The sequence below is a fragment of the Myotis lucifugus genome, unplaced genomic scaffold (genome assembly GCF_000147115.1).
Source record: "Myotis lucifugus unplaced genomic scaffold, Myoluc2.0 scaffold_7, whole genome shotgun sequence".
NCBI classification, from domain to species: domain Eukaryota; kingdom Metazoa; phylum Chordata; class Mammalia; order Chiroptera; family Vespertilionidae; genus Myotis; species Myotis lucifugus.
In genome coordinates, this window is record NW_005871055.1 from 3,172,212 (window position 1) to 3,195,548 (window position 23,337).

The window sequence follows — 23,337 nt, forward strand, 5'->3', positions numbered from 1 at the left end:
AAATAAACTCATACAATTGAATGAATTAAATCAACTGGTGTCAATCAATATGTTGGATTTTAAAATGTTGAATGAAAGAATAAGCCGGTTTCCAAATATATGTATACTAGAGGCCCAGTGCACAACATTCGTGCACTCAGGGGTGGGAGGGTGGGGGGGTTCCCTTAGCCCGGTCTGCACCCTCTTGCAGTCCGGGAGCCCTCGGGGGATGTCCAACTGCCAGCTTAGGGAGCAGGCCTAAGTCATCAGTCGGACATCCTTAGTGCTGCCGTGGAGGCGGGAGAGGCTCCTGCCACCGCCACTGTGCTTGCCAGCCATAAGCCCGGCTTCTCACTGAGTGGCACCCCCCCTGTGGGGGTGCACTGACCACCAGGGGGCAGCTCCTGAATTGAGTGTCTGCCCCCTGGTGGTCAGTGTGCATCATAACGACCAGTCATTCCGCCATTTGGTCAGTTTGTATATTAGCCTTTTATTACATAGGACTAGAGAACCAATGCACAAAAATTTATGCAAGAGTAGGTCTTCCTTCCCCTGGCTGCCTTTGGGACCCGGGACCCAAGTTTACCTCCTCCGGCCACCTGCAGGCACCCGGGACCCAGGCTGCTTCCCTCGGGCCCTCCAACCCCAGCTTCGTCAAGAAGGATGTCCGGTCTAATTAGCATATTACCCTTTCATTATTATAGATATGACATGGTAACATATATGTAGAAATTTTAAACATTCAAAAATAGTATAAATTGTTTATGGATTCATACACATACAGTAAAAGTATAAAACAATTAATGATAATAATGTGTATCAATTTCAGGATGGTGGTGTTCTATGGAAACAAAAGAAGGAGAAATGGATAGTAGAGAATGAGGCTTTAGCTGTCCCTGAAATATTTTACTTCTAAAAAAGAGATGTTATATTATTTTTAATTTATTTTAAATGTTCATAATTTAAAACTGTATCTAGTTCCCATCTTCCATTTCCATCTTCTCCTTGCAGAACCAGGCTCTCGGTTTTATCCTTACATCAATTTTTTTTAAGGTACACAAAATACTCTAGTGTTGACTCAAATATTATGTTCCCAGTATAATAACTTGATTCCCTGATTCATAAGACTTGATTCCTCTATTTTCATTAAGCCTGAGGTCCTTGGTAACTAAGGAGTTGATGGAGGACTGGAAGCTTCCCTTGCTTTGACCATGCCTTTCCCCCAACTGGTGTCCCACTCTTGCAGTCATATAGATGGAGGCCAATTTATTTGTTGATATACTTTCTTAGTGCCTACCATTGTCGGTCTGTATTTCTGAGTCTGTCTTAAGCCTAGAGTCCCTGAGGCTATGATTTGTCTGCTTTTTGGATCACCTCCTGTAATTAGTGTTAGATCCTTTGACACCCACTGCATTCATAAACTATCTTTGGGATATGGAACTGAACTCCAGTCTGGATTTCCACCAGCTCTGTTGCCTAAAGCCTGTCCCCATCTAGTGAATGAGTGTAATGGATAGCTCCAGCTAAGGGTGATGAAAATTTACAGCCCTCAGCACTTGCTAAGCTTTCAGACTTCCTTCCTAACCTGTGTCAGACTGATCAGATTAAACCTCTTGATATCCAGGCCCTCAAAATAGAAACCCATTTATTAGGACACAGCTGTCTCTTTTTACCTTCCATCACTCCTCAGACCTAGAGATAAAGTACTTGGAAATAAAACCTTCTGTCTAAGAGATGACTGGAACATCATGAGTCCCTTAAGTTTGTGCCCAGGAAGGCAGGCATGCTCCCTAGCTACTTGCTTTATAAAATACAACACTGTTAGCAAGCCTTTTGCCGTAGGTCCCTGAATAGGTCTGCATTTAAACAGCATGGTCCTTCTATCTGAAGATTTCTCTCTGACTCTATACTAGGTTGGATTCTTGCTTCTCTCCAAGACCTCTCTATCATCCTTTAGAGACAAGAGCTCATGCGTGATTTAGCCTCTTTAGCAACTGGACTATACCCAACCTGAAGCATCATCATCTTCAAGGCTACTGACTCTGATCCCAGCCCATTCCTCAGGCCAGCCCTTAAGGGAAAAGAGAGTTAAAAATTATAGAGGAGCAGAAATGTGTTTGTTGCCCAACTGATGCCTAGTGCCTACTTCCATGACAGACCTTTGGGGATTAATGACCATCAAGACACAGTCCCTGCCTGCCTTGAATGGGTTGTAGAGAAGCAAAGGCAATGGGTGAATCAGGAGCTAGGCAGAAGCAGAGGCTAGGGAAATTTATCTCATGGAGGCTTCTTGCCAAATGTCTTTTCAGGAATTCTGGGGGGGGGGGTGTCAGATCCTTGGGGATAAGAAGTGATGCCCCCTCCTCCAAGTGGAATACAGAGTTTTATAGGGACCTCGTGACAGTAGAAATCCCAGCATTATGTGTCTCTACATCATCCCTGTAAGGTAATGGCCAAGGACCACAAATGACGAGCAGAGATGAGATGGCAGGCTCTCGGCCTTCTGCTTATATTCCATTTTTTGAAGAACAGGGCTTTTCCCCAGTAGATCTAAGAATCTGGTATGACATGAACTACATATTCCTAAATATACTTTATTAGCATGAAGGATAGGAGTTGAATTGGGCAGGATGAAGAATTTGAGAGTTGTAGAATTTGTGAGCATTTTGGAGCTGTAGCTGTAAGTTACCAATATGATGATGGCCATAATGCTGCAGAGATGAGAAGGGTGCCATGCAGCTTTGTGAAAGGTTGTAGGGAGACAATGCTATTGAGACAAGTAACATGCTGGTGTGGTTATCCCTGGGTAGCACTGCTAACATATTATTTGAAGGTCACTTTGACTTCCTTACGAAAGCCTGCCGGTTATCCTTTGTGCCTTAGAATTTCTCAACATATTTTACATTTACAAACACTGACAAAAAGAATTAAGTCTAAGAAGTACCTTTGTTAGAAAAGGTAGTTTATGTACACTTGGTATTCTGGGGTAAGGGTGGATGGCATTTAATAAACAAGTGAAACAGGAAGAAGGAGAAATGACTGATTAGTTATTTTGGTAGTGGGAAGATTGAGGTTGGAGATATAACTTTAGGGTCTGGCTGGTTATTCCTGTCTGGCTAGTAGGCTGGGGTAGTAACCTGGGACAAGCTATTTTGATCTGACAGGTAAAAAAAAGGGGGTTCTGTCTAAAGCAAGATATCACTATGATTTACATTCCAAACAGATATTTTGAGAAAGAAAAGAGGTGCTAACCACAGGCAACGCTGTGATTATACCAGGCTTGTGCATGATAGTACCAGGCACAAGCAGAATCTAAAGTCACCCTGAATATAAATACACGGGGTTCCTTAGATTAGAGCAATCTTGTTGATGCCTTTGTAGAGGTAAAAGATGACCAGTATGAACATCCCAGTGGCTGCTGGCGTAGGTGGAAGTGAGCCACTTGTTATTGGAACAGCCATGAGGTTGGTGTTATATTACTGAGAGGCAGAGCTCAGTGAGGAAATCCACTCTGAAGGTGGCCCAGGGAAACGGAATTCTTGGCATGGGGCACAGAAAGCCTCTGGCTTCTCCCAGCAGGGATTTGTTCTCGTGTATGTCTTCTACCTCATTCCATTCCATTTCTTTCACCTTTTGACCTGCGGTTATCTGAAATCATGAGTCAAAGAAAGTAGAACCTTAAGTTAGCCAAAGTGAACAAATAAAAAGAGGGCAGATTGCTGACAATTTTCTATGCCATGCAGGTGATTTGAGAGAGGATTCTCTGAGGGCAAGCAGAGGATTTGCTTAGTCTCTTCATATATTATTGCCAGTTCATGATGAGGGACAAGAGGATGTCACAAAATCCTGTCCCCAGGGAAAGTGCTGAGTCAGATCACTGAAAACAATGAGAGGAAGCCTTTGCCATGTCCTGGCAGAAAGGACTGGTCTACAGATCTGTATGGTACCTAAGAATCAAGTTTTATTTCTGTAGAAAAAGTTGTTTGTAACATGGCATTGTCTGGCCATGTTTTAATAAGGGGATGCTGTTGCAGAAAGCAGCACTGACCTTACAGGAGAGAACATTTAGAAATGCATGCACTTCAGTAGATGCTGGTGTGGAGAGGTAATAATGGTCAGGAATTGAATAGAATACTGTACATTTCCGCAAACTTCAATTGAGGACTTTAGTTCCTACTGGAACTTAGCTGAGAATTCTTAGAATTGTATTAAGAATTAAGTCAGCAAGATATGTTCATGATGACTTTTTAAAGTTATAAAAAATGGACACTAACATTAAAGTTTGAAGGGTATCAGGTTGACACTAAAGCCCAAGCATATTTCGAAATGTTGATTTCTCTTTCCCATAAAAGAATTTCATTTCCTCAAGCCACACACAAAAATTAGTGTGGTGTTTTATCAGACTTCAGTTTCCTGAACACCTTGTTTCCATCAGAAGTTTATTTGTCAATTTCAGAATAGCTACTGACCATCTGAGAAGGAACACTATAGGCCATTAAACTGTTAAACAGGAGCTCTGTAGGAATCTTGTTACACTCATTATACCCTGTGTACAGGCATGATGTTTCAAGATAACAAGATCTTTGTAAGAATCTTATTACAGCAACTGATAAGACTAGCAACCTGTATAATCAAATGTGAGATAAAGATAAACTTTGAAAAGAAAGAGTTTTTAAATCAATTTACAGATAAGAGCAGAATATGACAAAGTAAGAAATTAGGACCTTATAAATTTGGGCTTTAAACAGTGTATTTTAAAAAGAAATAGCAGCCCTGGCTGGTGGCTCAGTTGGTTGGAGCATCATCTCATGCACTGGAAAGTTGCCAGCTCCATTTTTGGTAAGAGAATATACCTAGGTTGAGGGTTCAATAGGGCACGTACAGGAGGTAACCCATCAATATGTTTCACATCGATGTTTCTCAGTCTAAAATCAATTTAAAAAACAAAGAGAGAAATTGCATGCATGCCAAGAAAGTTGACACCCACTGTTTATAAAGATAATTTATTCCATTTGAAGATATGATCATTATTTTCCCCCTTATATTTGAACTCAAATCCATTCCTTTCCCTCTGGAATAATAAATGTCTAAGATTTTCAACTTCAGTTTATTATATCCCTGTGAGTCTTCCCTTCTCCAGGTGAAATACCAACAAGCTACATTTTGCATATGACATATTTTCTAGTCCCTTCACCTCTGGTCGTATTTCACTTGGTTCATGCAGGTATAGACTGACTAGCTTAGAGTAGGCCACTACACCTCTTTTCTTCTGAGCATCATACTAGAATTCTAAGGTTGCATTTGCTGTATTTTGGTAGCCACATCCTGCAGAGGAAGAAGATTGTGCTGACCACGAAGTGATGTAGGCCAGTAAACCAACAATCCAGAGATGGTAGGCTACTTTGGAATTTATGAGGAATGGCTATGAGGAATCCTCATCTGTCTTCAGAACATTGGCTGATTTCATCAGTTCCTTTAAGGGGAAGAGGAGCAAATCTATTCAAGGATGACCTCAGGGAATCCAAAACAAATAAGTGTCAAAAGTAGGAAGAGGCTAGACTAGACATCACTAGCATAATTTAATGGCTTAAAACCCTAACTAGAAGAGGGATTTCCTAAAGCCTCGGAAACATTCAAGCAGCTTAAAAGTTCTGCTACTTTTCAACCCATATTTTCACCACAATGTTTAATGCTTCCTGGGCCAGAAGTAGGCATGTAATATTCATGCTTTGCATGCATGAGAATTACCTACTTTTAAATTCAACAGAAATATCCTCCTAATCACAGAAGAATATTTCTGTTGAATTTCATGTGAGTTAACTAAGGAATAAGGATCTGCTTATCTGCATGTTAAATTAACATTTCATTTGAAAAGCAAAGCAGTTAAGCAACAAGGAATGATAGACCCAGCACACCTTGTTCTAGGATCTGTTTTATTTTGTCATAAGGTCATGACTATATTCAAAAGACTTCCCTTATGGGGTGTAATGTGGGGATAAGGACACCTATGTAATAATTTAATCAATAAAAAAATTTTTAAAAAAAAGACTTCCCTTGCCCTTAAGATACCTAATCCAGGAGAAGTTATCTAATGTATTTTTTAAAGTAGTAAGAATGTACGCTATTGGCTCACATGAAGAGATAGACTGTTCTACCTCTGACAAAAGACATTTTGGAAAAGTTGTACATAAACATTTTTTTTGTAAATTAAAGTATTTTTCCATTTACTTATACTAAATGCTTTTGAAATGCTTGATAACATTTGTGCTTCTTTGTAACATAAGCTTTTTACAAACCTTTGTGATTTATTTTTTGTAACTAACTCTATATCAACCATTTAAAATCTGGAGGGCAATGATATTTTAGAAACTCTCTTATGGCCCAGCCGGTGCTCATGCCACATTGAACTGATGATCCATGCACCAAAAGGTCGTAGGTTCGATTCCAGGTCAGGGCATATGCCTGCATTATGGACTCCATCTCTAGTGTGTGTGTGTGTGTGGGGCGGGGGGGGGGGGGGGGGCGGGGGATGCAGGAGGCAGCTAATCAATGAGATGTTTCTCTCTCATCAATGTTTCTATCTCTCCCTTCCTCTCTCTAAAAAAATCAATAAAAATATATTTTAAAAAAAACCTCTTATGAAGTAATTACATTTAGGTATGATTATTTGTTTTTGAATTTTAGACATTTATGTATTACATTTCCTTAAAAGACGGTACACCTGTATTTCACATATTGGAAATTAAATCAGTAATTAACTATGATGATTTAAATCAGAAGAATCATTATATTTGAATATGATATATAATGACACTCAAATTTATTTTGCTAATTCAAGAGGTCTTTAATTAGGCACAGCACTTTTGAACTATCATCGGTACTAATAATCATAGTCACAATTTTAGAAGTCATTGAGCATTGAGTGAACACCTACGATATATAAAAACATTATTAATAAGTATCATGTTATAAGAACAGTTAAGATGTGTTTCTGTTCTTCAAGAGTTTCACTACAAAAGAGTTATGTAAGTGTATGTTATAAACTATATAACAGGCTGTGCTATAATATACATGCTTTTAAAACAAAGGCATGAATAAGATACTTCATCTTTTAAATTTAAAACGCATTTTTACATGTTTAAATGACTAATGAAATGGTAATGTCCATATTTTTTCCACTTTTAGAATATTTTTCATTGGTTTGTTAAGTATTAATACAATAAATAATGCATATAAACTACCATTATCTTTTCCTGTGTTTTCCAATGTCCTACAAAATGAGTTGTATTAAATCATCATCATAAAAAAACAAAATTGCAAGTCTGAGCAATGTGGAAAAGGACTTGACATTCCTCTTTTATAAGTGAACTGCCAGCTGGGGCCATCACTCAGACAGGAAACAGGAATTCAGCAAGTGGGTCAAAGGGAGACTCAAGATTTCAAACAGGAAGCGACTTGGAATCTGCTTCTCGCTGCCAGAGGTTGCTAGTGTAAAGCTCCTGGGGAAAGATGATCCTGCCTTTGTAGTCAGAAGGTCATTAGGAGGATTAAGCTGAGGGGCTCACGTTGTGCAGTATGCTTATTGAAAGGTAGAACCAGACCGAACCAGCTAATTTTAGTCTGAACCTATGACATTTAGCCTCCCATGTGATGTAGAGCAAATCATTCAGCCTTTCTGGGTCATAATTCTTTCATGTACATATAACTCAAATGTCTTGGCTCCATTAGACAATGTAAACACATAAAAGCAGCATTTCCATTAAATAGCAAAATTCCTAGTGGAGGAGACACCACCAACTTCATTGCTAGAAATTAGCCTACTAAAATGTCCCCAGGAGACAGCTGAGGCTTCCTAGGCACAGTCTTAGGTACACTCAGACCCAGCCTGTTTTTTTCTACTTGTCACACTCTGACGTGGCTCTTTAGTACACCACTAGCCGTCCCTTTTCCAAATCCCCCTTCTGTAGGTAGTACTGGCAGAGAAAACTTGTGTACCCTACCATCCTTTTCAACTTCCATTAATTCCCTTAACAAAGTATAGATTGGGCTTCTAACATTTATTAAGACTTTACTTGCCCTAACCGGTTTGGCTCAGTGGATAGAGCGTCGGCCTGCGGACTGAAGGGTCCCAGGTTCGATTCTGGTCAAGGGCATGTACCTTGGTTGCGGGCACATCCCCAGTAGGATGTGTGCAGGAGGCAGCTGATCGATGTTTCTCTCTCATCAATGTTTCTAACTCTCTATCCCTCTCCCTTCCTCTCTGTAAAATATCAATAAAATATATTTTAAAAAAAAGACTTTACTGAAAATCCCTGTGTAAAAAATGAGGAAATAAAACAATTTAGATGATACAATTAAACTTTACTTAACACTTAATGAAGCAGACAATCACCATTTGAAGGACTGCAAAATGGGCTGGAAGGCAGGATGCTTTTATTGGGTAAAGAATAAAGGAAGAAAAAAAATACAAAAATATCTGGTTGGCTGGAGCCACATAGTCAACCTTGTTTGGGGTGAAAAGGAACAAGAAAATATGTATAGAGCTCAGACTTGGCTTGATGTTTAGGGACTGGCTGACTGGACATACTGCATTTCTGGTCTAGCAGAGCATTTACAGGGACATCAAGGTTATCTAAGTTTTGATTTGTTGATGTGCCACCCTGGGGAGGAATGGCTCCATCTTGGGCCTAGAGATTTATTTCAACATGAGCAAGGGAAGGAAAAAATAGAACACATGAAAACTCCCTCTCCCTCCCTCCCTCCCTTCCAGTGAATAGTTATTGAATAACTAATAACATCCACTATGTGCCAGGCATGTATAAGTGAAAACAGATGTGGTTCCTGCTCATGGGTCCCATAGTCTAATAGAGGAGGCAGACATTAACTAAATATGTAATCACATATAGATCAGTGGAATAGAATAGAGAGTCCAGAAATTAGCCCGAACCAATATGCTCAATTAATTTTTGACAAAGGAGGCATGAACATACAATGGAGCCAAGATAGTCTCTTCAATAAATGGTGTTGGGAAAACTGGACAGATATATGCAAGAATATGAAACTAGACCACCAACTTACACCATACACAAGAATAAACTCAAAATGGATAAAGGACTTAAATGTACGACAGGAAACCATAAAAATTCTAGAAGAATACAAAGGCAACAAAATCTCAGACATATGCCAAAACAATTTCTTCACTGATACAGCTCCTAGGGCAGTTGAAACTAAAGAGAAAATGAACAAATGGGACTACATCAAAATAAAAAGCTTCTGCACAGCAAAAGAAACCATCAACAAAACAACAAGAAAACCCACCTCGTGGGAAAACATATTTGCCAACGTCATATCTGATAAGGGCTTAATCTCCAAAATTTATAGGGAACTCATACAACTTAACAAAAAGAAGATAAACAATCCAATCAAAAAATGGGCAAAGGATCTAAATAGACACCTTTCAAAAGAGGACATTCAGAAAGCCAAGAGACATATGAAAACATGCTCAAAGTCACTAATCATCCGAGAGATGCAAATCAAAACAACAATGAGGTACCATCTCACACCTGTCAGAATGGCCATCATCAACAAATCAACAAACGACAAGTGCTGGAGAGGATGTGGAGAAAAAGGAACACTTGTGCACTGCTGGTGGGAATGCAGACTGGTGCAGCCACTATGGAAGGCAGTATGGAGGTTCCTCAAAAAATTGGAAATGGAACTCCCATTTGACCCTGTGATCCCACTTCTAGGAATATATCCCAAGAAACCAGAAACACCAATCAGAAAGGATATATGCACCCAGATGTTCATAGCAGCACAATTCACCATAGCTAAGATCTGGAAACAGCCTAAGTGCCCATCAGTAGATGAATGGATTAGAAAACTGTGGTACATCTACACGATGGAATACTATGCTACTGTTAAAAAGAAGGAACTCTTACCATTTGCAACAGCATGGATGGAACTGGAGAGCATTATGCTAAGTGAAACAAGCCAGTCAATGAAGGAAAAATACCACATGATCTCACTCTTTCATGGATAATTAAGACCATTACAAACTTTTGAACAATAATAAATACAGTGGCAGAGCTGCCTCAAACCGATTGTCGGACTGCAGTGGGAAGGCCAGGGAGGGTTGGGGGACAGGAGGGAGGGGAATAAGAGATCAACCAAAGGACTTGTATGCATCCATATAACCATAACTAATGGACATAAGACACTGGGGGGTAAGGGAGGGCAGGGGCTTGTCAAGGGTGGGGGGGAAAAGAAGGACACTTATGTAATACCCTTTGTAATACTTTTAGCGAAAAATAAAAAAAAAACAAAAAAAAACAAAAAAAAACTAAATATGTAATCACTCAAATAAAAATCATTGTAAGTTGATAAATGCTTTGAAGAAAAAGTAGAGTTATAGATAAGGAGGAGCTTACTTAGTCGGGGGAGTCAGGACAAGAGTTCTTGAGGAAATGAGAGTAGAGCTGAATGCTGAAGGATTCATGGGCCTTCAAGAGGCTAAGGAGGATGGACAGAGAAAGGACATTCGATACTGAAGGAACAGCTTGTGGGAAGGCTGTGAAGCAGGGAGGGTCTGGCCCTATTTGAGGAACTGAAAGGAGAACTGTCTGAGAGGGAGAATGATATGAGAGCAGAGGAGAAAGTTAGGTAGATCTTGGGTAGAACCATAGGAAGCCATTGAAGGGTTTGAACAGGGGAGTGGCATGGTCAGATGTGAAATGCCAACCCCATGGGGATAGAGTGCACATACCTCAAACAGTAGGCAAAAAAGACAAAGCTAGGAGCAAAGCAACTGTGCTAGGAAAAGAAATATGGACTTTGTAAACTGTATGCATTTTATTTTAAAAGTATTAAAAGAATAAGCAACATCCATACAAAACTGTATACAAATGTTCAAAGCAGCATTATTCATAATAGCCAAAGAGTGGAAACAACCCAAATGTCTATTAACTGGTAAATTGATAAATAAAATGTGAAATGTCCATACAATGGAATTACAAATGTCCATACAATTGGCAACGAAAAGAAATGAAGTACTGATACATGCTACATGGATGACCCTTGAACACATTATACTAAGTAAATGAAGTGAGACACAAACAATGACATATTGTATAATTCCATTTATATGAAATGTACTGTATTGGCAGATCTATGAAGACACAAAATAGATTATTGGTTGCTTAGGGTTAGAGATGAAGTAGGGAATGGACTGCTAATGGGTATAAGGTTTCTTGGAGGGGTGGGGGTCGGGGGGCAAAATTGTCCTAAAGTTAGATGTTGGTGATGACTGCACAACTCTGAAAATATACATGCATGCATGCATGCATAAATAAACCACTTTAAGTGGGTGAATTGTATGGTATCTGATTATATCTCAATGAAGCTGTTAAAAAAGAAAATAATTTAAAAAAGAATCAGGAACTAGGGGTATCTATAAAAATGGATCTCAATCCTAAATTTCTTCTGATGTTATCTTCATTGTACTCCAAATAATTGACGACAATGACTGTCTTGCTAGGGTGAGTTGGGAGGATTTATGGCTCTATTAATACATGTTAGAATGGTAGAGTTGAGCCCATTGTTCATCTAAATTGGCAGTACCAAGCAGCTGTTTCAGGTAATCACACCAGAACTGCAAAAGGCACCAAAAGAGTGCTCAATTCTTTCAGTCTTTTAAGAGTGGTCTTAATTTGTGAAAATAACACCGTTTCTCTTTTTAGTAATTTCCTTTGAAAAACTAACCCTATAAGTTTTCTTAAAATCTTATTTTCATTAACATTGTTAAACTTTAAGATATTGCCTTGTAAACATTTATTTTCTATTTTTAAAATCTTGATTAGGAACATATGAATCATTATTTATTGAATACATCATAGGTTCAAAATAGCTGTAGAGAAAGGAAATGTGAGGTTCAGCAGGTGGCGATGCGTTTGCTTTCGCACGTGGAGAAGGCCAAGGTTTCTTAGGGAAGCATTCCTGGCGTCTGTATTAACCAGTTTCATAGTCCCTCAGCGTGTGTGTGTGTGTGTGTGTGTGTGTGTGTGTGTGTGTGCGCGCGCGCGCGTGTGTCCAATTTCATTTGATTTGTGCTGTTGACTATTAGGTTTTTATAAAAATGCACTTCATTTCCTTTCCTGGCTTTCGTCTTACTGTTGTGCGTACCGAAGTGGAATTCAGGCTTACCCACCTGGGTGCAGGCTGGTTAAAGGTGCCGTGTTTTGTGTATGAGGAAGCTGAGCCTCGAGGATAAGGCACCGTGATTTGATTGCCTCACCAGCTACTGAGAGGTTTTCCCGTGGGAACTCAACTCTCTGGATTTCTGTTTTAGGAAAACGCCTTCATTTTCTGACCTTCAACCTCTATCTTTTCAAGTGTCATACTTAGGAATAAATGTCTTTATTGAGTATCACTTTATGTTGCCTTTGCTTAGAACTGACTTTAAGATTAGAAGAGGTGCTTACCGGCGTGGTGTCACTGGAGGGGAAAGGAGATGGAAGGTGACTTTTCTTTTGGGCCATTCGTTTCCCCAAAAATAACAACTACAAAAAAAAAAATCCCATCTATTTATCCTATTGTGATTAAGTAACAGTAACTGAATACTTGTCCAGCTGTTTTCAACAAAAGGCAGTAAACAGCACTAGGGCTCTGACCTAATGGATTTTAAAAGAGGAATGTCAAGGTCATTGGAAATTAAGTCTTTCAGGACTGTCTCTCACATTGGTTACACGTCTCCCAATCTTCTTTTTTTTAAAAAAAATATACTTTATTGATTATTTACAGAGAGGAAGGGAGAGGGATAGAGAGTTAGAAACATCGATCAGCTGCCTCCTGCACATCAGCTACTGGGGATGTGCCCGCAACCAAGGTGCATGCCCTTGACCGGAATCGAACCCGAGACCCTTCAGTCCGCAGGCGGACGCTCTATCCACTGAGCCAAACCGGTCAGGGTAGGATGCGATACTCTTAAACGCGTCTTTCTCATCTGCCAGGTACGTCCACCCCGAGGAACAGATGCCCTTGAGGAGGCGCAGCTTGACTGGCCTGGCCTCCCGATTCTCAGGGCAATGCTCACACCAGCTTCCACCCGGGGCTCGCCATCTCCGTGGCCAATGCTTTTACCCCCGAGTCCGATGCGCGTGGAGACGTCGCGATGAGCACTAGGGCCCCGAGGCTCCCGGATGCTAACGGTCGCGGTTCCGTAGGGCTGTTGGCTGGTGAGCTCTGAGTGGTCCTTCGGGGAGATGCTGAGGAGAAGGGGCGGAGCCACCGGAGGGATGAGCCGCACTTGAGCGGTCGGCGTTGGTGGGGCTGCCGCTTGGGAAAGGGCCCGGAGTGAGAAGAAAGCGAAGCTTGCTTGTGACGGAGAAGGAGTCCAGCGGACCCCAGGCGGTAAGACTGAGGGGTCCCAGGGACGGAGGCAGGGCCTGGATCCAAACCCACCGAGCAAGCCAACGCTTGAGGTGCTTTGCCGGAGGAAAGGGTTAAACGGTTTCCAAGGTAACGGATCAGGAAGCGCGCAAGACGTTCGCCGCAGGTTCATAGGTTAGCCGGAGTTTAAAGCTCCCACGGCTGTGCGGGTTCTGGCCAATGGAGAGGCCGTCTCCACCTCACGTGACGTGGAGGCCGCGCCACTCGCCGCCGCGGAGCACGTGAGAAGCTTTTCTCTTTTCTTGGCTTTTTTAAAAGCCCACCCACTTTTGCGCGGGCTAGGTCACGAGGTTCTTCTCGCGAGAGGGTGGCGCGCCCTCTCGCGAGAGTGAGTGGGAGGCGTGGGGACTCGGCGGTGGTGCGGGCCAGAGCTGCGGCGGCTAAAGCCGGGGTGGGCAGGGCGGGGGCGGGCCGCGGGGCGGGGAGGGGGAGGGCTGGGAGCAGAGCGGGCGGGGCGTGTGCCGCTCTGCAGCTCGCGCGCCGGGTCGTTGCGGGCTAGTGATAAGCCTGTGGGCTGCGGAGGCTGCGGTCCTCAGGTGAGCTGAGTGCGGGTCCCTTCGCCGCGTGTCTGCCGGCGGCGGCGGGATGTGGGGCCGCGAGGGATGGAGCGGCCCAGTTCCGGCGCCCCAGCCTCCGCCTGTCCGCAGCCTTTGCTCCGACTTGGGGCTGCTCTGAGCTGCGCCTTCGCTTGGATGTGGGAGGAGGGCGGGAGGAGGCAGCGGAGGGAGGAGCGGGGCGGAGGGGGGAAGCCTGGGGCACGGGGCGAGGGTGTGTGTGTACAGGGGCTGAAGAGTCCTCCCGGGGTCCAGCGTGCGGCGGCGGCGGAGCTGCAGTCCTTTGAGTGACAAGTTCAGCTCCCATCCCCCGGGTGGTCTTCAGAGCCGTGTTCGCTCGGTGCGTGGTGGGGCGTGTGCTTAGATTGTGTGCGTGGTGCGCGCACAGGAGGGTGTGCAGGAGGGAGAGGACGTTGCACTTTGTCCCCGAACAGCAGCATCCTTCACTGTCAGAATCCTTGAGCCCTGGAACCAGGCGCAACCCGTGTGGCAGAAATGGAAGGCGTCAAGCAGCTCCTCAGAGGGTTGAAATTTGCATTTTCGGTCAGATTTTCTCTAAGGCTGTTAGTCGTTTAAATGCTGGTCATCCGTATTCCGAATGGATTGAGTATACGTCTGTTATTCCAGGCACCTAAGCTGCTTTATAAAAAAACAAACACATAGATGTGACCAAAGTATTAAAAACGTTGACAAAAAGACTATAGGAATACAATCTAAACCACCACCGTAATATGATTTGGTAACAATTCTTTTCTTCTGCTTAACCCCGTGCTCTAAAGCCTTATTAAACTGAAGGTGATTTGGCTTAAGATGTTAAGGAAATTTCAGGACGAGAAATACTGCTGAGACATCTACTGGCCTGGTGCAAACGTGAGTTAAGAATTCAGGTTCTCTTTTCAGCTTTGTGATTATTCAGTCCCTTGCAAAGCATGTAAGCTTTCCTTAGCTTCTTCCCACCTTGTTAGGGATGTTATAATGATTGATAGTGATTTTGATATGTGTGGAAATACTCAGAAAATACGGGGTTCTTGATAATGCAAAGATGATTTTAATTACTATTTTAGAGTAAATGGAAGTATAGTTCTCAGCGCATGATTAGGACATTTAAAATATTGTGATTTAATGAATCTTTTAAAACACAGTTCGTTTCCACGTAATACCCTGGTTTCCATACTTTTTATGTTCCTTCTAGCAGCACTGCTGCAAGGGTTGCCAGTGAATTTCACTGTTAGTTGCAGCTATAACAGAGCAGTTTGTGAGAGGTCAAAGAATGTAGGGCAGTTGGGACAAATGGGATCCCAAGCTGAACTGGTAACTAGTCATTAGTGTATGTCCCTATGTACCCACATAACTGTGTTATTGATAAAGACTAGTGATATGGTACTTGCCGAAGACCCTGAACCACAGTGAGAAATTCTCTAGCTTCTGATCTCCTGGGGTAAGTCTAGAAACTGAAGAAGTCTTTTGCTTTAGAGGCTGGAAGAAGGATAGTACATTTAATATGTATATATGTAAATATTATATACATATTTTTTAATTCTAGGAACTTACCTTCTAGAAAAGGAAATCAAACCCAATCAGATGATACATTATTGCTCATTTTTAGGGAAGTTTTCACTTATAAATAGTCAGTGGAGTTCTGTCTATACTTGGAGAAAATGTGAAAAACTTAAGAAATGTCTTTTTGAGAATGGGAAAAAGAGACCCATCTATATTAAAAAAGTTCCTTCCCATTCCATATTGGCAAAGTGATATTCAGGGATAGAAAAACGGACTTATTTTATTTATTTTTACTGGTCTTTATAACCTTTTGGCAAGGGTTTCAAGCTTTTAGGATGCAAGTGTTAGTTATTTTGTCTTGCCTTTGAAAAGTAATTGAAGTAACTTTGGGTAGAATAATTATTTAAGTAAGCTGAATTTGTTCTTTTTCTGTCAAGTCACCTACCTTTTAATAATAAAATGAACAACTTGGACAGAACAAGGAGTGGGGGCAGGTCAGGAAAAGTTACCAGCTTAGCTTGGGCTTGAGTTAAGGGTGTCTATATTGGTGAAGTGGGGAAAGAAAAGAAAAATACTTTGTCAGTTTAAAAACAGACCAAACTTTTATACATAAAAGTTCATTTTATTTTAAAATATTTACTAGAAACTGAGGCATTTGAAATACAGGGTGGGCCAAAAGTAGGTTTACAGTTTGCATAGAAAATATTTCAGCCTACACTAATAAAAGAGAAAGATGCAAATTGACTGTACCTTCATGACACCCACAAGCTAATCCGGAGTGACTATGCAAATTAACCCAACAAAGATGGCGGGTTAATTTGCATATGCAGGCGCCGAGCAGCCGGGGGCAGGACGCAGGTGTTCCGCACCGCCTCAGCCACTCTGGGCCTCTGGGCAGCGTGGGAAGACAGAAAGGCAGGCTCCGGCCAGAGCTAAGGTGGTGCTGGCAGCCAGGAGAAGGAAGGCTCGTTCTTGCATGAATCTTCGTTTATCGGGCCTCTAGTCTACACTAATAAAAGAGAACATGCAAATTGGTGTCACTCCGCTACACCCACCAGCCAGCTGAGTACGCAAATTAACCCAACAAAGATGGTGGTTAATTTGCATACACAGGCACAGAGCGAAGACTGAAGACAATGTAGAAGGAAGCCAAGCGCTGCAGAAGGGAGCGAAGCTGCGGAGAAGCAAGTGGGGTGGCGGAGGCGGGAGGGAAGCAAGCGGGAGCGAAGCCTGCCTCGGTGGGTTTCGCTCCCTTCTCTGCTTCGCTCTGGCCACAGGAAGCCCTATTCTTGCAGGAATCTTCCTGCAAGGGGCCTCTAGTCTATATATATAAAAGTCCAAGGGACTGGCTGGCTGGCTGGTAGCTATGACAGGCACTGACCACCAGGGGGCAGACGCTTAATGCAGGAGCGGAAACCACAGGCATGGAAACATGACATGATGAATCTCGGAAGGGGGAGGGAAGAGATTAACCAAAGATCTTATACGCATAACTTGAGGTCCATACTTGAGGCCGGTGCATGGATTTGTGCGCTGGTGGGGTCCCTCGGCCTGGCTTGTGGGGATCGGGCCGAAACTGGCTCTCTGACATCTCCTGAGGGGTCCTGGATTGTGAGAGGGTGCAGGCCAGGTCGAGGGACCCCACTGGTGCACAAATCCGTGCTCCAGGCCTCTAGTCCTAAATAACAAAAGCCTAATATGCAAATTGTCCCCTTGAGAGTTTGACCACTCGCTGTGACGTGTGCTGACCACCAGGGGTGGCGTGAAACACAGGAAGCCCCTGCTGGCAGCCAGCAGCTGGCAACGGCAGCGGAAAGAAGGCCCTGGACAGCAGCCAGAAGACTCAATCAGCCCTGATCTCCGGCCAGCCTAGGGACCCTACCTGTGCACGAATTTCCTGCACCAGGCCTCTAGTATTAAATAATAGTACAAGAATAAACTCTTGTTTTATGTACTCACAACTGTAAACCTACTTTTGCTCCACCCTGTATATAGATTAGAAACTTGGCAGGATAAAAGGAGAAAATATTTTTAACATTTTTGGATTAATCTGAGAATGTTTCATGGGAAGAAGTAAGAGGTAACGTAGTGGCCTGAAACAGGGAGTATGTTTACTTGAGTGAAAATGAGGTAAATTGTAAAGAGTTTTAGGTTTTGGAATCTGGCAGATCTATAAATATTACTGAGCCTCTTTTTCCTCATCCTGAAAAGAGAGTTAACGTACCTCAAAAAGTATTGGGAAGAGCATAGTAGTTGCTTACTCAGTCTTTTTTCATTGACCTCTTTTAATGTCTTGAGGATTATTTGTGAGGAACAAAAACCCATTTGAATTAACTTACTTAAAAAAAGGTGTTTGTCAGATAGATGACTGCCTCTAAAGTCTATTGTATGAAGTCTACTTCAGCTCAGTGTCCTAGGAACCAAAATATCTTCAGAGGGTTAGTCTTCTAGTTTTTTCCTGGGAATTCATGGTCTTATTCTCTGCTACTCTATTTTCTGCTACTAGTACTCTGTTATGTCCCACTTTTTTGTGTGTGTTTTTTTTTCAGATTGTCCCTCTCTTTAAAGCTCCTGGTTTCTGCTTTCCCATAACTTTGGTTTGCATGAAACGTTGATTTGTCATGGTGCCAACACCAGACTCACTTTGATATTGAAGTATGATTCTCAACAAATACCTCTGTATCTGAATTCTGAATTTCTAAAGAGAGAATCTGATTGGTTAGGTACCCACTTCCAGTTCAGTGGGCTGTGGTTGGGGGAAGATGAAAATGGGAAAATGGATGGAGAGGAGACTTAGGTGTGTCTCACAGTTTGTACTTTTTTAGACTGAGTACCGAAAGTTCTCTAAGAAAGGGGTGTGGACAGGGAGGAAAGGAAGGGTACCTCTGATGTATTTAACATCCTGCAGTTTTGAGTTTTTCCCCTAGAACTTTATTGAACTTGTTTTAAGCAATGTTTTCTTTCAGGACAGATTTTCCTAGATATATGATTTAGGGCAAATTATGTAACTGTTATGTGCCTCATTTTCCTTATATGTAAAACGGGTATGATAACAGCAACTTCTGTTGTGAGAAATCTGAATTCTGTTTAATAGCATTTAAGCAGTGCCTGGCTGGCACAGTATAAGGATGTATATATTACTGAGTACACTCTGGCAGGTACTATGATATGGGCTTCTACAGCATTCAGAGATGAAAGAATATAATTTCTGCCCTGGCCTGTGTGGCTCAGTTGGTTGAGTGTTAGTCTTGTGCATCAAAAAGTTCACCAGTTCTAGTCCAGATCAGGGCACATCCTCAGGTTGTGTGTTTGGTCCCTGGTTGGGACATATGTGGAAAAAACCGATTGATGTTTCTCTCTCAGATCGATGTTTCTCTCTCTTCCTCTCCCTCTCTCTTTAAAATCAATAAAGCATATTAAAAAAGAAAGAATATAATTTCCACTCTCAGGAGTTTAAAAGTCTAGTGATGACCACTTCATATTTAAAACTATTTCTTGAATTTAATCACAGTAAATTTGTCTAAATCCAAATCTACCTCACCTGCTTTTCAGACTGCTACCTTTTTGTGGTTCTTTGTTTACCTCCCCAGGAACACTTTATTATGGTTGTCCCTTTGGATTCTCTCTTGATCCCGTTTTTTCCTAGTCTCTAGGAGTCCATCCATTGCCTGATATATTTCAGGGTTTTTCCACTTTGGTTGGTGAGAATGCAAAGTATTCCAAGTCCTGGCTGGATCCAGGTATTGTTTGGCCTATTGCTCTTTGGTAGTTATTTTCCCAACCTCAGATACTCTGCACAGATCAATATTGAGCCAGGGACTCTAGGGGAACTCATCTGCACATTTCTAAAGCTCTTACTCTTCCTGAGCTCTCTCTCCAGTACTCTGCCCTACAAATTCTAGACACTTTGGCCTTCACAAACTCTGATCTTTGTCTCTGCAGCTAGGTGAGACTGCCAGCCAGTTTGGCTTTCCTTTCCCTATGTTGTGACAAGGATGTAGCCGGATCATAGTCGTGCTTTGCCTATTGTGTAATGTTTGAAAACCAATGTTTTACGTATTTTGTCTTGTATTGTTATAGTCATATTGAACAGAATATTAATTTTTAACACTTGGCCATTTGTTTGGTATTTGTCAGAATGTATGTTTGGAGCACGTATTGTAAATATTTCTCAAATATTATAAAATTAGAAATTATTGTAGTCTTATTTTCTCAAATAATTCATTAAATGTACCCATTTAAACATTTAAAGGCATACTTTGCACTTTAAAAAGAATTACTTTTTATTTATTAATTGAGCAGATGTTTGAATCTTACTGTGTTAGCACTTGGAGTGCGGGTGAATTTCCCGCCAAAATATAAGATGGCTCTGTCTTTTGGTTTTGTTCCATCCACCAAAAGGGTGGGTTACAAACAAATATTTGGTAATACGCAGTTACAATCGGCCCGAGTTTACACGTTTCCCGCACTCCACCGCAAATCTATATGAACCGAGTTAAAGATGGCTCCCGCGGAGTACGCGCAATTCACGCGAGCCGACTTAACTCGTTTCCCCGCACTCCAAGTGTTAAAATGCAAATACAATAAAACACTTTTATCTCCAAGGAACTCACAATAGGAGGGAAGCATGCAAACATTTGCACCAGAGAAATAAAGTACAAACCACTTTGGCAGCATAAAGGAGGTGGCTACTGTTTGGGCAAGGAGATGAGCCAAGCCTTCCTAGGGAGGCCCTTGAACATTCATGAAGAGTCAGTAGCAGTTCAGCTGATGCAAGAAACAGTAGATTTGATGAAAGTTTAGGAGGAGGATGGGTCAGGACTTGGTGATTTACTAGATGTGGTAGTCTGTAGCAATTGAGGGGAAGGTCAGTTTCTAGCTTGGCTTACTGGCTTAATTGGTTTACTGACTCTTCCTGATACAAAGAATGCAGGAGGTGACTGTTTAGAGAGAAAAGTTCATTCAGTTTTCAAACATACTAATTTTGGGGTAGTTGAGACATTTACTCAGAAGTACCTAACAGAAAACTGAACATAAGGAACTGAAACTAAAGTTCACAAAGTGTACTGAAGATATAAAGGGTGTCCCAAAATGCATGCAAGAAGTAATTTTGATAGAAAACACAGGTTTATAATTAAAAATTGTAAATTTTTTTTTGATTCATAAAGTATACAGTATAGGGTTATGTATGGAATAGCATATCGGGTAAATGGCCTCCACAGCTTTGCTGGCACATATGCACTCTTTTGTTATTGCCTGAGCAGCCGCATTTTCGAAGAAGAATGGTCTGATGATGCCTCCAGCCCAAAATCCGCACCAAACAGTGACACGTTGTGGATGCATTTGTTTCTCAACAATCACTCGTGGATTTTCTGAACCCCAAATGCATGCGACAATTTTGTCGATTAACCAAGCCATAAAGATGAAAATGAGCCTCATCGAAATTCAGCCACATTTATGCAAAACGGTCATGGAAAATTTCAACAAAAGAGTGTATGTGCCAGCAAAGCCGTGGAGGCCATTTACCCGATATGCTATTTCATACATAACCCTATACTGTATACTTTATGAATCAATAAAAAATTTACAATTTTTAATTGTAAACCTGTGTTTTCTATCAAAGTTACTTCTTGTGTGAATTTTGGGACACCCTTTATATACATATTAGGGAGTTATGTGCATAGTAAAAACTAATGGTAGATATAAACTTGGGTAACTAAATAAAATGAATGCCAAAGAGGACGAGGTGGAGGTTAGAAAATACTAGTATTTGAGGCCCTGGCTGGTGTTGCTCAGTGATTAGAGTGTCAAAGGTTCAATTCCTGGTCAAGGCAAGTACCTGGGTTTTGAGTTGGATTCCGCCCCCCAGTGGAGGCTTGTGGGGAAGGTGACTAGTCCATGTGTCTCTCTCACATTGATGTTTCTCTCTCCTCCCCCTCTTTCCCTCCCTTCCACTCTCTCTGAAAAGCAATAGGAAAATATCCTCTGGTGAGGATTAAAAAAGAAAATATTAGTATTTGAGTAACAAATTATAAAAGAATTTAGAGAAGGTGACTAATGTAATGGCTAGACATGTGTTTCTCAATCAGAAATAAAAGAGTACTTATTAAAAATAAAGATTTCTATTTTCCATGTAGGCCTGAATCTAGATCTTCGGGGTTGGGGGAAGATGTTAGAAGTAAGTTGGTCCTTATGTGTACTGAAGTTTGAGAACTGGTGCAATAGGAAGAGAGTCAAGATAGGACACTATTGATGATGGAAGAGTAGGAAGGCATTTCAGAAACTCCTGGGCTTGGTTGGTTAAGTCATGTTATAAAAAGGCCAAGATGTAGATGATGCTGTCTTGAACATTTCTTAGGCCAGAGGAGAGGAGAAAAGACTGGGAAATATTTGTTTTTCTTATTATAAAAGAATGTTTGCACATCCAGAAAAATAAAACATACAATATTGCATCTACCCAGACAAAACCAATATTTATACCCCTTAATATACGTTCTCTTTTACTGCACATAAAAATATAGACATGTAGTAATACAGATTTTACATAAAATGGGGATAATGTGAACATGCTGGAACCTGCCTTATTTCACTTAATTTATTACCTATATATATAAAAGGCTAAGTGTCTGTCTGTCCCACTGGTAGCTATGATGCACACTGACCACCAGGGGGCAGATGCTCAATGCAGGAGCTGCCATGACACGCACTGGCCATTTAAAAATAAATGGCACCATGGACCTGGCACCAACAAACCAACACTCAGCTTCCCCCAAGTGGGACACAGGCCCTACCACCACCCCAGAGCGACACCCCACCAAATCGCAGCCAACACTGCCAAGACCCCATGGCACAAAATGTGGCCCACAGCCCAGCCCAGCCCGGAAACGGTGGCTGTGGGCATCAGGTAATGATGTCACGTAGCAACACCTGGCTTTCTCTCCCTAGAGACTAGCATCCTTGGAATTTCTTTATCCCAGGAACCCGACTTGCTTTATAGCCAGGTGCAAACATTTTACAGTTTAACCAAATGTGAAGCGTTTTCCTGTGCCTCATCTCATTTGATCCTCACAGAAGTCCTGGAGGAGGTAGATAGGATACTCGGTAGAATCCTATTTTCTTTTCATTAGCAAGATGCGAATAGCGATATGAAAATATTTCTTCTAATTAATTTCCTTTCAATGTGCATGAATCCGTGCACTGGGACACTAGTCTTCCCATGTTATATGACATTTTATAACATTTAAAAAAACAACTTAATTGTCATGAGTGACCACTATCATGAATTTAGTCTGTATCTGTCATTTTTCCTAGGTGTGTGCATACATAGGTGTGTAAGAGTTGTGTTTGTAATTTTTCTTTTAATCACAAGTAGAGAGCACACTATTTACACTGTTCTGTAACTTGTCTTTTCTATTAATATTTTGTGGACATGCTGTCATATCAATATGTATTGATATAACTATTTCCAACAGCTGGGTAATAATATGAATATATTATAATTTATTTTAATTGATGGACTTATAGATTATTTTTGGTGTTTTATCTTATTTTGTTTTAATATTCTTTCACATATATCTTTGTGAATTTTTGTAAGTATATATGTAGGATAAGATGTGAAATTGCAGGATCAAAGGATAGGTGTAACTTATTCAGAGTGTCCTATACTGTTTTCTGTACCCTTTATAGTTGTTTCTTTAATTGCTTTCATTTGTTATCTTTTATATTTTGTGATATTTCTTAAAACTTCCTTGGTGTTCCAGTGTTTTAAACAATGTGTGTTCTGCTTTTTGCTGTTTCTAAGGGATTTCATATTATTGTTTTTCTATCCTGTGTCTTTCCTGAGCTCTGGCAGCTCACT

The 23,337-nt window shown here is 41.4% G+C and overlaps 1 protein-coding gene across 1 annotated transcript in view; it reads left to right on the forward strand.

Annotated features, from left to right (window-relative positions):
* Positions 1-13,306: 13,306 nt before the first annotated feature.
* AKAP11 (A-kinase anchoring protein 11) overlaps positions 13,307-23,337 on the forward strand; it is a 62,073-nt gene continuing 52,042 nt past the window's right edge. Inside the window, exon 1 of the mRNA XM_006083507.3 lies at positions 13,307-13,386. The gene's annotated coding sequence lies outside the window, so the exon portion shown is untranslated. The remainder of the gene's footprint in view (positions 13,387-23,337) is intronic.